Source organism: Kogia breviceps, chromosome 2 (genome assembly GCF_026419965.1).
Source record: "Kogia breviceps isolate mKogBre1 chromosome 2, mKogBre1 haplotype 1, whole genome shotgun sequence".
Lineage (NCBI taxonomy): Eukaryota > Metazoa > Chordata > Mammalia > Artiodactyla > Physeteridae > Kogia > Kogia breviceps.
In genome coordinates, this window is record NC_081311.1 from 159,638,781 (window position 1) to 159,652,933 (window position 14,153).

At 36.6% G+C, this 14,153-nt stretch overlaps 1 protein-coding gene across 1 annotated transcript in view; it reads right to left on the reverse strand.

Moving 5' to 3' along the window:
- The window catches only part of TMEFF2 (transmembrane protein with EGF like and two follistatin like domains 2), a 259,387-nt gene that overhangs the window by 65,364 nt on the left and 179,870 nt on the right, over positions 1 to 14,153 (reverse strand). The window lies entirely within an intron of this gene.

A 14,153-nucleotide genomic window follows, 5' to 3' on the forward strand; every position in this document is an offset into this window, starting at 1 on the left:
GGGATTGCAGGGTCATATGCCATTGAGTTAAAAATCTTAATTTTGCAAGTTAGTTGACTGATTCATAAAATGTGGAAAATAACTCTTAGCTCATAATAATACCTACCTCTAAATGTTGTCTGAGGGTATGAGTGGAGAACAAATGAAAATAATTTCATATGCTATTTGGTGCATAGCAGGTTCTGTTGCTTTCCATGCTCATGAAGAGTTCATTCTTCATCTCGTATTAAATTGGTCTAGAGTCCATTCCAGGCTGGCCATCACTATATTACCTTTCTACCTACACCTGATTAATCAACTGCAAATAAGCTTTGATCAGTTGGATAAAAAGACTATTTGCCATGCATATTTATCAAAAATCTATAAATTGAGTATTTTTCTGCCATGTTTGGAAGTACAAGACTAACGTTTCTTTTTCTTTCTTCCTTTTTTTTTTTTGCTTAAAAAAGAAACTGTTAACAGATAACATCTCCAGTATATTCTATTTTAAAGATGAGATGTTTGGCATTGTCCTATAGATTTAAAAAATTTTTAACTTTATATAATTTTCAAAATACAGAAACCATTAGCTTATGATTTTCCAGAAATATTACACATTCTTGGAAATTCTAAGAATATCATCGTACTGAGTAATGCTAAAAATAAGTTCATTTACTCCTACTCCTATTTTTTCTAGTCCTTGTTATCTCTGTCCCTCACTTCTTCCTTACTTTTCTCCATGTTTTTATCACTTTCTCTCTCTTCAAATATTTAAGCCAAGTATACAATCTAAGTACTGTGGACAAAAAATATGACCTGCCATTTCAGTAAACAAAGAATGTTGCCTGCCATTCCGATAAACAGCTAATGTTGCCCATCATCAAGCTATCAGCCACGGTAGCCGCCCCTACTGGCACTTCCTGAGTGGAATTCAATGTGGAGAAAAAGAACATCCTGGCCCTAGATAGTTAAGACACATGTCAAAAGAATAATTTCAATGAGACCAGACTCTTGCATCTTCCCATACATAAAAAGGCACTAAAATCATTAACTTGAGATGGCTGGGGTATTTTTTGTGTGTGATTAGCCATAATCTCTTGATGTTCAACATGTGTTTGTTTGTTTGTTTTTTCAGCAAAAGCTGCTATATTTCCTGGCTCCTCCCTTACCTCTTTGGAACAGTTCCTCAGCGCTATCTGAGAGGCTTATTCTGGGCTACAGTCCTCGGTAAGGCCACCAAATAACATAATTCTCAACTTTCAGGTTGTGTATTTTTTTTCAGTCAACAGTACTTAGGAAAATATCCCCTGCCATTCATGGAGCTTACCATCTAGCAGAGAAGCTTTCTATTTAGAACATGGGAAGGTTCAAAATTCTTGATTAAATTGTAGAAAAGCATGTTTTTAATATATTGTCTATAAGATGTATTTATATGCAGAGACAATATACATGAAATGAGAAGTGAATCTACTTGTACTCTCAAACATAGTAGAAACAAACTCAGTTTATAGATTTTAGCTAAATGTATGTGTAGCAACATGCATAAAGCCACATTGAATTCTTTTGCTGTCATTTATTTTTTCATGCTAGAGTTATTCTCTAACGGTGCTATTCTTTTTATTCTAATTAAGATATCTGCATTTCTGTTCTTAAGCATGGCCGTGCAAAATGGTCCCGCTCTTGGCTTCATCTCAGAAGGCTTTTGAAGCTGCATAATCAAATGTGGACTTTTCTTTTAGTTATAGTATGTGGCCACTACAGGAATAGATTATGTTTTGTAAAAAAATCTATTTTGAACTTTTCTAAGAGGAAAAATCAACAAGCTATTGACTATAACAAATACTGGGGCTATCCTAAGTTATTATCTGAAATTTGGCAATATTTTTAACTTTATGGTGACTATATATTACATACAGTCTGTATTAGGAATTTAATTTATCCTTACCCATTCTACCCAACCATTTCATAAGTTGCCAGTCTTCTGTCTTAAGCAACCTAAATTATAATTTCTTTGAATTCAAAACAATATTTCTTATTATCACATATTATCTTTTATATTTTTCAAAATAAGTACATTTATGTTCCACACTATGAATGAGCATATAAAAAACATAAATTCTATTTAAATAAGTCAGCCTATAGTTGATTACAATTTAAAGTCATTGGATGATAACGTCTGTTTATGCCACTGAATAGCATGTATTCTATATCTTTCTAGCTCACATATGATCTACCGAGATTTGACAGCTGTCAGGCAGGCAGACTTGGGGCTTGCTGAGATCATTATCAGACTCATATCAAGGCACCAAAGAGACCAATGCCAACAAACCATACAGGATGCTTTCATTACTCATCCAGATGTTGTATCAGTCAGGGGGCCCCTGAACATGAATTGGAGTTTAAGCTCTATTTTCCCTGATAACATGCTAGCCCTAAATAAGTGAACTGGTCTGTTCTTAAATTTGGGGTTTTTCTAATATGAAAAATACTTTTTAAATGTAAAGTTCTAATCAAAAGTAACAATATAATTAAAAATATATTTATATCTGGAAAGAACTGGGGTGACTTTAGCTTTGTATTCATACTCATATAGATCAAAGAGTAACTTGGATCATAAGAGATTTAAAATATTGTACTGAGAAAAATTATCAGTATATAAATTGGAATGACAAAGTATAGAAAAATTAGTAAAAGTACATACAAATTAAAAATTCTCTCCTCTGACACAGAAAAGAAATAGAGGCTAATCCAGAGTTAGGACACTAAGATGCTAGGAAACAACCAAAGATTAGTGTGCATCTACTCCAAATCACCAGGGAAATGAACAAGCCTCTGAACTGCTCTCTGTGTTTCTACGCTGCCTCCCTAGAGTCAGTTCACAGAATAGCCAGGGTGATGCTTTAAAAACGGTAAGCTGGGACAAAGTGAGCTTATGTGGGAAGCAGCTGCATTGCACAGGGAGATCAGCTCGGTGGTGCTTTGTGACCACCTAGAGAAGTGGGATAGGGAGGGTGGGAGGGAGACGCAAGAGGGAGGGATATGGGGATATATGTATAAGTATAGCTGATTCACTTTGTTATACAGCAGAAACTAACACATCATTGTAAAGCAATTATACTCCAATAAAGACGTTTAATAGGGCTTCCCTGGTGGCGCAGTGGTTGAGAGTCCGCCTGCCGATGCAGGGGACATGGGTTCGTGCCCCGGTCAGGGAGGATGCCACATGCCGCGGAGCGGCTGGGCCCGTGAGCCATGGCCGCTGAACCTGCGCGTCCGGAGCCTGTGCTCCGCAACGATGGGAGAGGCCACGACAGTGAGAGGCCCGTGTACAGCAAAAAAAAAAAAAAAAAAAAAGACGTTAAATAAATAAATAAAAAACGTAAACGAGATCAAATCATTTCCTTGCTCAAAACCCAGCAAAGTCTTCCCATGGACTGTAGGATAAATTCGATGTTTCCTACCATGGTTTATGAGGCCCTACATGATCGGCCCTTGGCTACATATTCAGTTTCATTTCCTATCAGTCTTCTTCACCCTTTCCATGCTCCAACCACACTGGACTTTTTACTGTTCTGAGGACACACCAAATATGCTTGTGGCACCAGGATTTTTCACCTTACTGTTTTCCTCTGTCTGGAGTACTCTTAAATCAGACATTTGCATGACTCAAATATGACCTTTTCAGAGAAGCCTTCCCTGACTACCCTATCAAAATCACCACTTCTATTTCTGAATCCTGACATTATATCACATACTTGATTTTTTAAAATTGTCTGTTTTCTCCACTTCAATATATCCTACATGTAGAAAGCGACTTTGTTCTGTTCATTGTTATAGTCAGGCCTAGAACAATATCTGGCACCTAATAAACACTAAATAAATATTTGTTGAATAAGTGAGTAAATAAGTGAATAAATTTCTGACTTAAAAATATGTTTATATTTTAGTAGTTTAGACAAAGTTTTTTTTTAAATCTCTTTTTTATTAGTTATCTATTTTATACGTATTCGTGTATACATGTCAATCCCAATCTCCCAATTCATCCCGCCAGCAACCCCCGTGACAAAGCTTTGATTTGAATTGTATAGTTAATTGATGGATTCATATTATTTTGCTTCAATTTTCAAGAAAAGCATTTCTTCATTCTTATGTAAAATTAATATTTATTAATTTTTGTTAAATGCTTAGCTTGTAGTGGATGTGCAATAAATACTTGCTGAATAAATGGAGTGTTTACCATGTTCAAGTTATTAGACATTTTGGTATGTAATTACCGAAAAGAAAATAGACCAAATCTCCCTGTTACATGGACTAGGTTACTTTAAACATGATGATGAATTTCGTGTCCCAAGGATCAGTGTTCAATAATCAGTAGGAATGGTAAAAGTCCCCACAGTTTGACAGTGCCTGGCTACATGCAGTGCATACAATTTGCCTTTTCATTATCTATGTACATTTTGGGCACTGAAATTCATATTATACCACTTCTTCTTTTTTTTTCCATTGGGATGCTCAAAATGATTTAGACTTCCTATCTGTCAGAATCTTCTTATTCTGAACAAAAACTCCATCAGTCTTGTTTCTTTTAATGATTATTTAATTTGTACCAACCTTTGATATTACTATCCTTTATATCACCTATCCTTCAAAATATGAGTCAGTGTTTACCGCAGAGGTAGGAAATGATTGAAGGTTACTGTCTGCTGTAAGCCTTTGCCAATCAAGCAGTTTCTTCATCTTTAGGCAATTCATTATGTGTCTAATTTAAGTAATTTGATCATTTGATCATTCTGATCTAACTTCCAATTATACTTGTATCAACAGATCTATTTCATTTCAAAGATGCAGCAGCAGCTACTGAAAACTGAATAAATGGGCCTGTACTGGTTGAAAGTGCTTTCTGTAGATTCAGATATTTACATAGAACAAGGAGAAAATGTATATCAATTTATGGCTTATATGCAGCTATTACTAAATCATGAATTGGAATCACAAGACATGTTAAATATTGCATATACATTTTGAAGTGAAAGGTTTTGCCTTTTCCCAGGCATTGTTTTTATTTTGACTATGGTTTCTGGAGACTGCTAGTCAGAGGGTATGCTCTGCAGTATGTGTGGGTAATAAGGAAAGCAAATGCAAAGCAGACAATACCTCCCTTTGCTTGGCAAGATTTCTTAGGCAGCAATGCTCTTTTGCTTTCCTAATACGTATGCTGTGCCTGGGCAGACAGCGTGCTGTTAGGGTGGTGGTTAGTTAATATTAGGGATTGGACTATATGTCGCTCTATAAAGTTTTATCTACAAAAATAATTTATAAAAATTAAATATAAAATATATAGCTGTGACTTGTCATTAGAATATTTTTGTTGACAGAGGGACATTAAAATAGTTGCATGACATTCTCGAGGCTGTCATTGATGCTTTCTTTGCCAGGCTGGTAAGGACTAAAACAGTTACAGGGTTTTAGATGCTAATTCTGAACTTGTTCCACTTGGCTACATATTCTGCAATATGTGTGCCCCTTTGAAAGAATTTATGATTAAAGACCAAAGCTGTGGCTGAATCACACAATTTGTAGTCTATTTTTTAAAGGCTAAAAAATGATCAACCTTTGGTCACGTTTTTAAATAGCAGGAAACACAAGCCTGTTAAATATAATACACTTTGAAGGAATCTTATTCAAACCATCAACACTAAATAAAAGGACTACTATATCTTTAAAAGAATAATGTATATGCAGAAAACAATGGTGTTCACTTAAGTAGCTCAAGCCTTTTGAACAATAAGTGTGACATTTAGAAGATGTCTCCTTTCTATGAGAAGGCACACACCATTTTACGTGGTATCATATACAAGAAAGTGGAACCAGAGCTGTCAGCTTGAGAGACTCGGGTCCATCCTCTTTTCCTTGAAGCATAATGCCAGTGTCACAAAATGTTGGTGTTGTCTCACTATACCATAACACAGTGCCATAGTTCAAGCAATCACTATATCAGCCTAACAAAACTGCAGTGTATGCTTGCAGTCAGAGATAATAAAAAGTTTCACAGGACATGACACTGAAAATGAATGTTTGCTAAATATAAGGACTATACAGAAATGAGCCAATATATCTATACCAGACCTTAAGTCACACTGGAAAATACTCACTTTTAACTTATAAATTCTAAAGACTACTTTAAATGGAGAATGATGATGCTACCAATTTTTGGAGGGGGTGGCCACATCATAAGAACGAACTTGTGCATGGACCAAACATGACAGAATCCCATGAATTGAGATGATTAAATTAACTCTGTTAGAAAAAAATTATTAGAAATATACAGAGGTATCAGGCTACAAGGAACTGAATGGGATGGCTTTCATTTCAATTCAACATAGTCTAATTACCTAGTGAATACATATCTACCTTTGTTTATTAACAATTCATAAGTAGATTATATTGGTCAAGGTTCATTTACACTTGGAATCACTTTGAACACTACATTTTGACCATGGTAACCCCAAATTCTTAGGAAACTATCTGCATATGGCACTCAATCAAATAACTAATATCATTTTAATCCCATGCCTCATCCACTGAGACATGAACTGTGAAACACTGATACTCACTCCTAGCCTGAGACCCTGCTCTCAATCAGTGAAATATACCTAGGATCCTGTGAGTCCATCTCAGAGCCTTTCATACTTTCCCCTATGTTCTTTTACAAGCTAGTTATTAGAAGTTCAGTGAAATTGGACATTCCTCTATTTCAGCCAATGAATGAGGTTCAGAGTCCAAAAGGTGCTTTCCTCAACTGACGGGAGAAAAAAAGAAACTAAGTTATATTTTCTTTAGCATTTCTAAATATTACATCTTCCAAATAAGTAACAATAAAGCAGCATGGCAAAAAGCTCTGAAGAAATTACAAAAGGCAGAATTTTGATGTACTCATTTGTTCAGTCATTTATTCGGTAGATTTGTGCTGAACATCTAATGTGTGGAAACACTGATCTTGGGGATACAGAGGTGAACAGGACGCTACCTAGAGTGAAGAGCAAGGGACAAAAATTAATCACAAAGAGCTGATTTAGAGGCAGAGGCAAGGCTGAGATTAACTGAGCTTGGGCATGGTGGAGTGTCCAGGTTTCGCAGAGGAGGAATGAAGGTTGAGTAGGACATGGTTGGGCACAGGTGTAGGAGACAAATAAATCTTCCAGCAAGAGGGAAGAGTTTGTGCCCAAGCACAGAGACATGAAGCCTTGGTCAAGGAGCTGCAAGTGGCTTAGTAGACCTGGAGGTCCCGGTGTGCCAGGAAAGTAGAGTGAGGCTGAAGAGGTGGGGCCGGATCCTGAGGCAGAGCTGGGACCTGCTAAGGACATTGAACTTTACTGTGAAGGCTCAGAGAGCTTTGAAGAATAGAAGCAGAAGTGTAACAGGAGTAATGGGAATGGACTGGAGAGACTGGGACTGGAAGCAGGGAGATCAGTTCAAAGGCCATGTATCAATAGAGGAGAAATGATGAGGCCTGAGTGACCTGATTACAGCTATTAGAGCATTCACTCTGTTGACGGTTCTTTGCTTCTTTTCACTTTTCCTGGTTTCTCTTGGACTTCTCTGGCTCCCCCTTCTCAGCCTATTTAATGTCTCTTTCTCTCTCTCACACTCTACAAGTTGGTGCTCTTCAAAGCTCAGTCCTAATTTCCCCATTCTTCTCTCTTTATAGTCTTTCCCTAGGCAGTCTCTTCTAGTCAGTCTGACAAGCTCAAATTGGTTTCTCTAGCCTAGCATCCACTAGAATTCAACCACTAGAATACAACTGCCTTCTTGACACACCCACTTGGGTGCCTCCTAGGCACCATCAACTAACCTTAAAAATTAAACTCTTGCTCTTTTCCCAGAAATTTACTTCTATTGCGGTTTTCCCACCTCAGTAATTGGCACCTACATTAACCAAGTGGGAAAGCCAGAAGCCTAGGGGTCAGGATTGATACTCTCTCTCACCTCTTACCCTAATCTTGCACCAAACCTACTCCTCTCCTCACATTCCTCACTGCTGCCTAAGATGACAAGCTCATGTGGCTTGTTGACAGATGAGAGCAAGGGACTAGAGGGGGACACCGGTTGGGGGAATTTGTACTGTTTGATTCTATGAGGACGATAAGTTTTATTGGAGCCTGTAAAAATGCAAGCTCTGTTAGAGGCAGTTCTAGTTTCTCTGAGCCTTAGGTTTCTATTCTCTGTCAATAAACAGATATTCTTTCTAACTGGTAAAGTCAGTTGAGATAGCCAGGAAAAAGAATTCTATGTAACTGTGTTGGACTTTTTACTCAGCAAAATGTTAAAGTGGTTCAACATTTTCCCTTTGATTTAGCTTATCCTTAGTATACTTAATTTCTTTTTACCCTTACACATTAAGATACCATAAATATCCACTTCCTGGTTCTCCTTCCTTCTCAGTTTTGCAAGCATTTTTCATTTATTTGCACTTATCTTTGAGCATTTAATCTAGTGTACTTGTCTTTCTTCCTCTCATTTTATTTTCTTCAATCGCTATTTAAAAAGGGATTTGATTGACTCTGTCCTATTGAATTGGCATCCTGCAGCTTGGCAGTGCCAGATGCGGGGAGGTGGGAGTGGTGCTAGAGCTTCTCTTTCCTTTCTCCCCTCTTGCCCTTCCCCATTCAAGCCCTCTGATGATTTCTGTGTGAAACTTTGATCCAATATATTTTCATGCAGCAAAAGTATAATTAAGTATTTAAACATTTCAAAGTCATGAATTTGAAAAACTCATAACTAGCAAAATTACAGTTTTTTTGTGAATTTAGACAAATTATGGTTTTGGTTTATGTGCAGTATTTTAAGGTAGCAAAATTAACTTTGCTGCACTTCGGAAGTAGCCAGGATATGCTAAGATCTTATTACTTAATTCACTGTATCTATGTGATCAAACCAATTCCTTTTAAGGGCAATAATAGTAATATGATTACATAATATTGTGACTCTCCCTTACACACATTCCCACAACATCACTATAATGCTTGGTATTTATTTTAAGGCAAAATATTCTTGGAAGTAATTCTTCTGGAAGGAAAACACTGGTGAAATTGTCATGCTAATACTTATTTACCTTTCTTTATAAAATACATTGTATTATAAACAAAAGTAAATAAATATCTAGAAGATTGATGTTTCACTGCTTGTCACTATGGAGATGGTTACTATTACCATCCCAAAATATTATGTTTAATGAATTCTTTTTTACATTAACGACCATCTGGCAACTATTTGATTTCAGTATGAGAGTCACCCAAAGTGGATGATACCTTTTTTTAAACTTTTATTATTAGAACTCTTAAAGCATAAAAAGTATTAATAAATTACTGAACACACTTCATCAGAAGCATTGTTGGAAGTACTGGGAGAATCTTCACATGGATATGTTATACAGAATTTGCCTTTTCAGTTCACACTGCCTTCAAATGTATAAATAAATGGGCACTCTAATCTAACTTTAGCTAAACCATTTAAATAACAAAAAATAAAGGCACACTGCATACCAGGAAATTAACTTTGACAATTCTGAACTTAAGGAAGGAAAAGATAACTCTACCATAATGGGTGTACATTTAGAAAAAAATAATGTTAGTGTAAAAATAGCTTTGAAAATTTGTTTTCAGAATTGCTTCCTTCCTCTGAAATGATGATTATAACATGCACAAGATATTGCATTTATAAATATTGTCTTTGTTTCTTTTTTTCTCTTCAGAGTCCTTGTATTTTGCATTGGCTTTTCATGATAGCATATCTGTATAAAAGTTTGCACATTTTTCTTTACTAAGAATAAAGGGCATTGAGAAGTTGTTAGATGGTGATTCAATAGGACAGACAAGGTTAGTCAAATAATTAGAATAATATATAAACTGTGTTCAAAATGATCAGAATATTACATGGGGAATTGGTTTTACATGATGAAAATTATTTTAAAGGCCTTCACTTTTCATAATGTGGAAAAACTTGGTGTAATTATGCTATTTTTGCTTGCTCATATAAAGTGTTCTCTTTTGGAAATGTGTCTGAACAAATACACACTAAAATAGTAGGTTTCATACTATGCTTCTAGAAACAATTCTTTTGGGAGCTCAATCAAGATGTTCTGCCACTAAAATAAAATAATAGCAGCTTTTTTTCCAATTCCTTAAGAAAAACAGAAAAGATTTTTTTCTGATTTGTAAATTTTTCTCCTACACCCCTGCCTTTTTTTGTTTCATTGCTTCTTCAATTTGTCTAGTGGCATGTGCTGCTATAAGTTGACAAAATGAATGAGCCAAGAGCACATAAGAAATGAGACAAAACCTTGTATGTGTTAATTCTCAAGTATATGATATGAATTATTACTTTTTACGTGTAGTGACTTGCATACATATACAAACTGTCATTTCTGCAGGTGAATTTCTTCCTAATTCTTTCAACTCAATTAAAATATCATTACTTCAAGGAAATCTGCAAAGAGTGTCATAAATTTTCAGGTGTTTGAACATTTAAGCATGACTGAGAACCACTGAATTAAAATGCGAAATTTATTTACTAGTTTTTATTTTTTGAGTGTAAATTGTAATCTGGAGATTTTCAGCTATATTTCGGAATCAGAATTGATTATGATCATACTTTTTATTGTTTGGGCTCAAAACTTTCTCTGAAATAGCAAAGAAAATACAAAGAAGATAGAACACATGTTAGCCCATGTCTGTGTTGGGAAAGTTATTTTCAAAAAGCTTTATATTAAGTGGTACTATTAATGGCTGCACATCTAACCTAACTTGAGACCTTGAAGATAGTCTCTAGTTTGCATTCCATTAAAAGTTTTTAATAAGATTTCAACAAAAGAAATAATAAAAAGCATTCTATTTCACCTTTGCTTCTCCTTAACAATTCAGAGTATCAATTATAACATAACCTTCATTTGACTTGCAATCATCCCTGTGCTCTCAACAGCATGTTGAATTGTATGCTAACACTTAAAGGGCAAAATATATGTCTTGTTTTATTTTTTAACTTTTGTTCCATTTTAAAGTGACCTCTCAAATGTGTAATACTCCTGTCCTTTATCTATTAAATAGTATTTTTAGGCATTTGTCTTCTTATCTTCTGATCATCTCAAGTTGTTGTAAAAGCATTTTAAAAAGCTCAAGAATACATATTCCTCATTCGTATCGTAAAGAGAGGCTATATCTTTCCAAACACAGGTGCTGTCTTTCTTTCTATATTATTGCACTAATCCTACTCTGGGATTGGAAGGGTTGCTTACTCAACTTCCTTTTATTTTACCAGTCACTTTCCAGGAGGACTGATCACAGGACTCTTAAAAGAAATAGGGTGAAGCAGGATGTCAAGGGAAGAAAGAGAAACTTTGATTATTGAAGGTTCCAGAGTTCTCTACTTCTTTAAAGAAGTGTAGAAATTAAGAAAAAAATTTTGAAGAGAAGGAAAAATGAGAGTATATGGTAAAAGCTAAAGGACAAAATAGAGTAAACATTTTGGGTGCCCGGAGAACTATCATTTTTCAAAACAGACTCAGCAGTTCTTATCCTTTGTTCATCAGCCAGAAAATATACAATAAATCGTCTTTCACAATAGTGTTTCTCAAAGTCTGGTCTGAAAAAAGGATTAAATGAGGGCGTCCTGGGAAGCTGCTCCAAGTGGGCAGGGTCGTGGAGAGTGAGTCCTTTCCTGGTGGCGGAGTTAGCCCCAATGGGAGCAACAGATAAGGCATGGGGACTACAGGCTGACTACCTAGGGTAGTTTGCCTGGAGGATATAAATATTTTAGGAATATTTTTGTTAATTTAACTTCCTAAGTAGAAAATGAAACTGAATTTGTCATTTGTTTGTTACCAGCGAGCAGTCAGAACTATTTGAATCTTGGTGAGAAAAGCTTCCGTACGGCTCCCAAATGACACCAAAGAAAGAGCTAAGCCCTAGTATTATACAAATCAAAGTTCATATTACAAACAAAAATCATACAGAATTGATTTATACTCTATTTTCTTTTTGTTGTTGTTGTTAGTTTAAAAAGGGGAGATTTGGGGCTTCCCTGGTGGCGCAGTGGTTGAGAGTCCGCCTGCTGATGCAGGGCACACGGGTTCGTGTCCCGGTCCGGGAGGATCCCAAATGCCGCGGAGCGGCTGGGCCTGTGAGCCACGGCCACTGAGCCTGCGCGTCCGCAGCCTGTGCTCCGCAACGGAAGAGGCCGCGGCAGTGAGAGGCCCACGTACCGCAAAAAAAATAAAAGTAAAAAAAAAATAAAAAGGGGAGATTTAATTAATGGTATCTTGCTGATGCATCTCATTGATTGTAATTTGAGGTGAATGAACCTGCTAGTTTTTTTCCCCCTAAAATTCAGTATTTAACTTATATGCTAAGTTAACTGATTTAAGGAGGATAAAAATAAAAACAAACACACATTATAGATATCTATAATTTGTGGGGTAAATATGGTGACACACTGGGAGACAAAGTTTAAGAATCACATGAAGAAAAGCAGGGCAGGAATTGGGATCAAAAAGGCAATTACTCAAGAGGTCCTGGGATTTTGTTAATGAACAAAGCTTGGATGACCCAAAGACTGTCTTTAGCTCCTGATTTTGTGGTAAACCTGGGCCTCTGATTGAAAGAACCATAGTATACCAGAAGCTGATTTAAAGGATGACTGTGGCTGAACATGAAATGGAGAGAAAAGATAGAAAGATAAATTTTATTAGTAAGATTCAGGACTCCATGTACCATAACTAAAGTGATAAGACACAAGTAGAATTGTGAATTTTGGAGAAGTGCCCCAGGAGCATCATCATATATGGTAACCCTGAGCTACTGGAAAAGGATTGCAAACAGAGAAAGAACAATGGCAGATGAAGTGTGGGAAGCCTAAGAACATTCTGAAACTCTGAGTGAACTGAAGATGACAAATGTCTTCAAACAGGAAAAGAATAACTAATACAGGAACTAAATCCTTAGCTTATAGCTTATTTCTCTCCTAATTCAGTTGTTACCGTTCCACTGTCTTCTGGAATTTAAATTTGCAGAGGAGAAGTCTGAGCTCATTCTGATTTTGTTCTTTTGCAGGCACATAGACTGGAATTACATGAAATTTACTGGAATAAAAATGGAATTACATTTCCCAGAATTTGCTTTCCTGCATTGGTTCTGGGCCATAGGAGAATCAGCTGGAAGTAAAGCAGCAGCTGTTTTACTGTGAAGGTTCATAAAAGGCACCAGAAGCAGCTGTAGGCCACAGTGATTGTTGCTGATCTGCTGGTACCTCACTTCATTATTGTGGGGCAGCAGTGGAGGCTGCAGCATCTCAAGCTCCCACTAGATTTCCTCCATCGGTTTCTCTGAGTCCTGAGCCACTGGGTAGGCAGCTCCATAATAAAAGGTAACAACTTCTTCTGCAAGTTACCCACATCACTGAGGCTGGAGGCTGTGAGTGGCAGAGGTGCATTCCAGTTGGTCCTTGATGTCTTCCCTATCTCATACCCAGCTTCTCTTCCTGACCAATGCCCTTGCTGACCCATAGCACTATCAGGGCCAACACCAGATACAGAAGCAGCAGACTTCTTACTTCTTCAGCAGCTCCCCAAAATGCATAAGGTCTTATTCCTATTTAAAAAATCCCTAATTCTGTAACATTCATAGTAGCACTGTTTTTTTTTTTTTATTATTATTGAACCCTTTTGAGGGAGTAGGTAACTTGTCTCTTTCTACCTGGATGTTTTCAGGGTTTTTTTTTCTTTTCTTCTATTTTTATGATTAAAAACATTTTCCGGGATATGTCTGGAGTGGGCATGTATTCACTAATTCATTTATTCTGCCTGGGAATTTGTCTTTTTTTAAAAAAATTTATTTATTTATTTATTTATTTATTTTTGGCTGCGTTGGGTCTTCATTGCTGCGTGTGGGCTTTCTCTAGTTGTGGTGAGCAGGGGCTACTCTTACTCTTTGTTGTGGTGCACAGGCTTCTCATTGTGGTGGCTTCTCTTGTTGAGGAGCACGGGCTCTAGGTGTGCAGGCTTCAGTAGTTGTGGCTCGTGGGCTCTAGAGCGCAGGCTCAGTAGTTGTGGTGCACAGGCTTAGTTGCTCTGTGGCATGTGGGATATTCCCATTGTGGTGGCTTCTCTTGTGGAGTGGGAATTT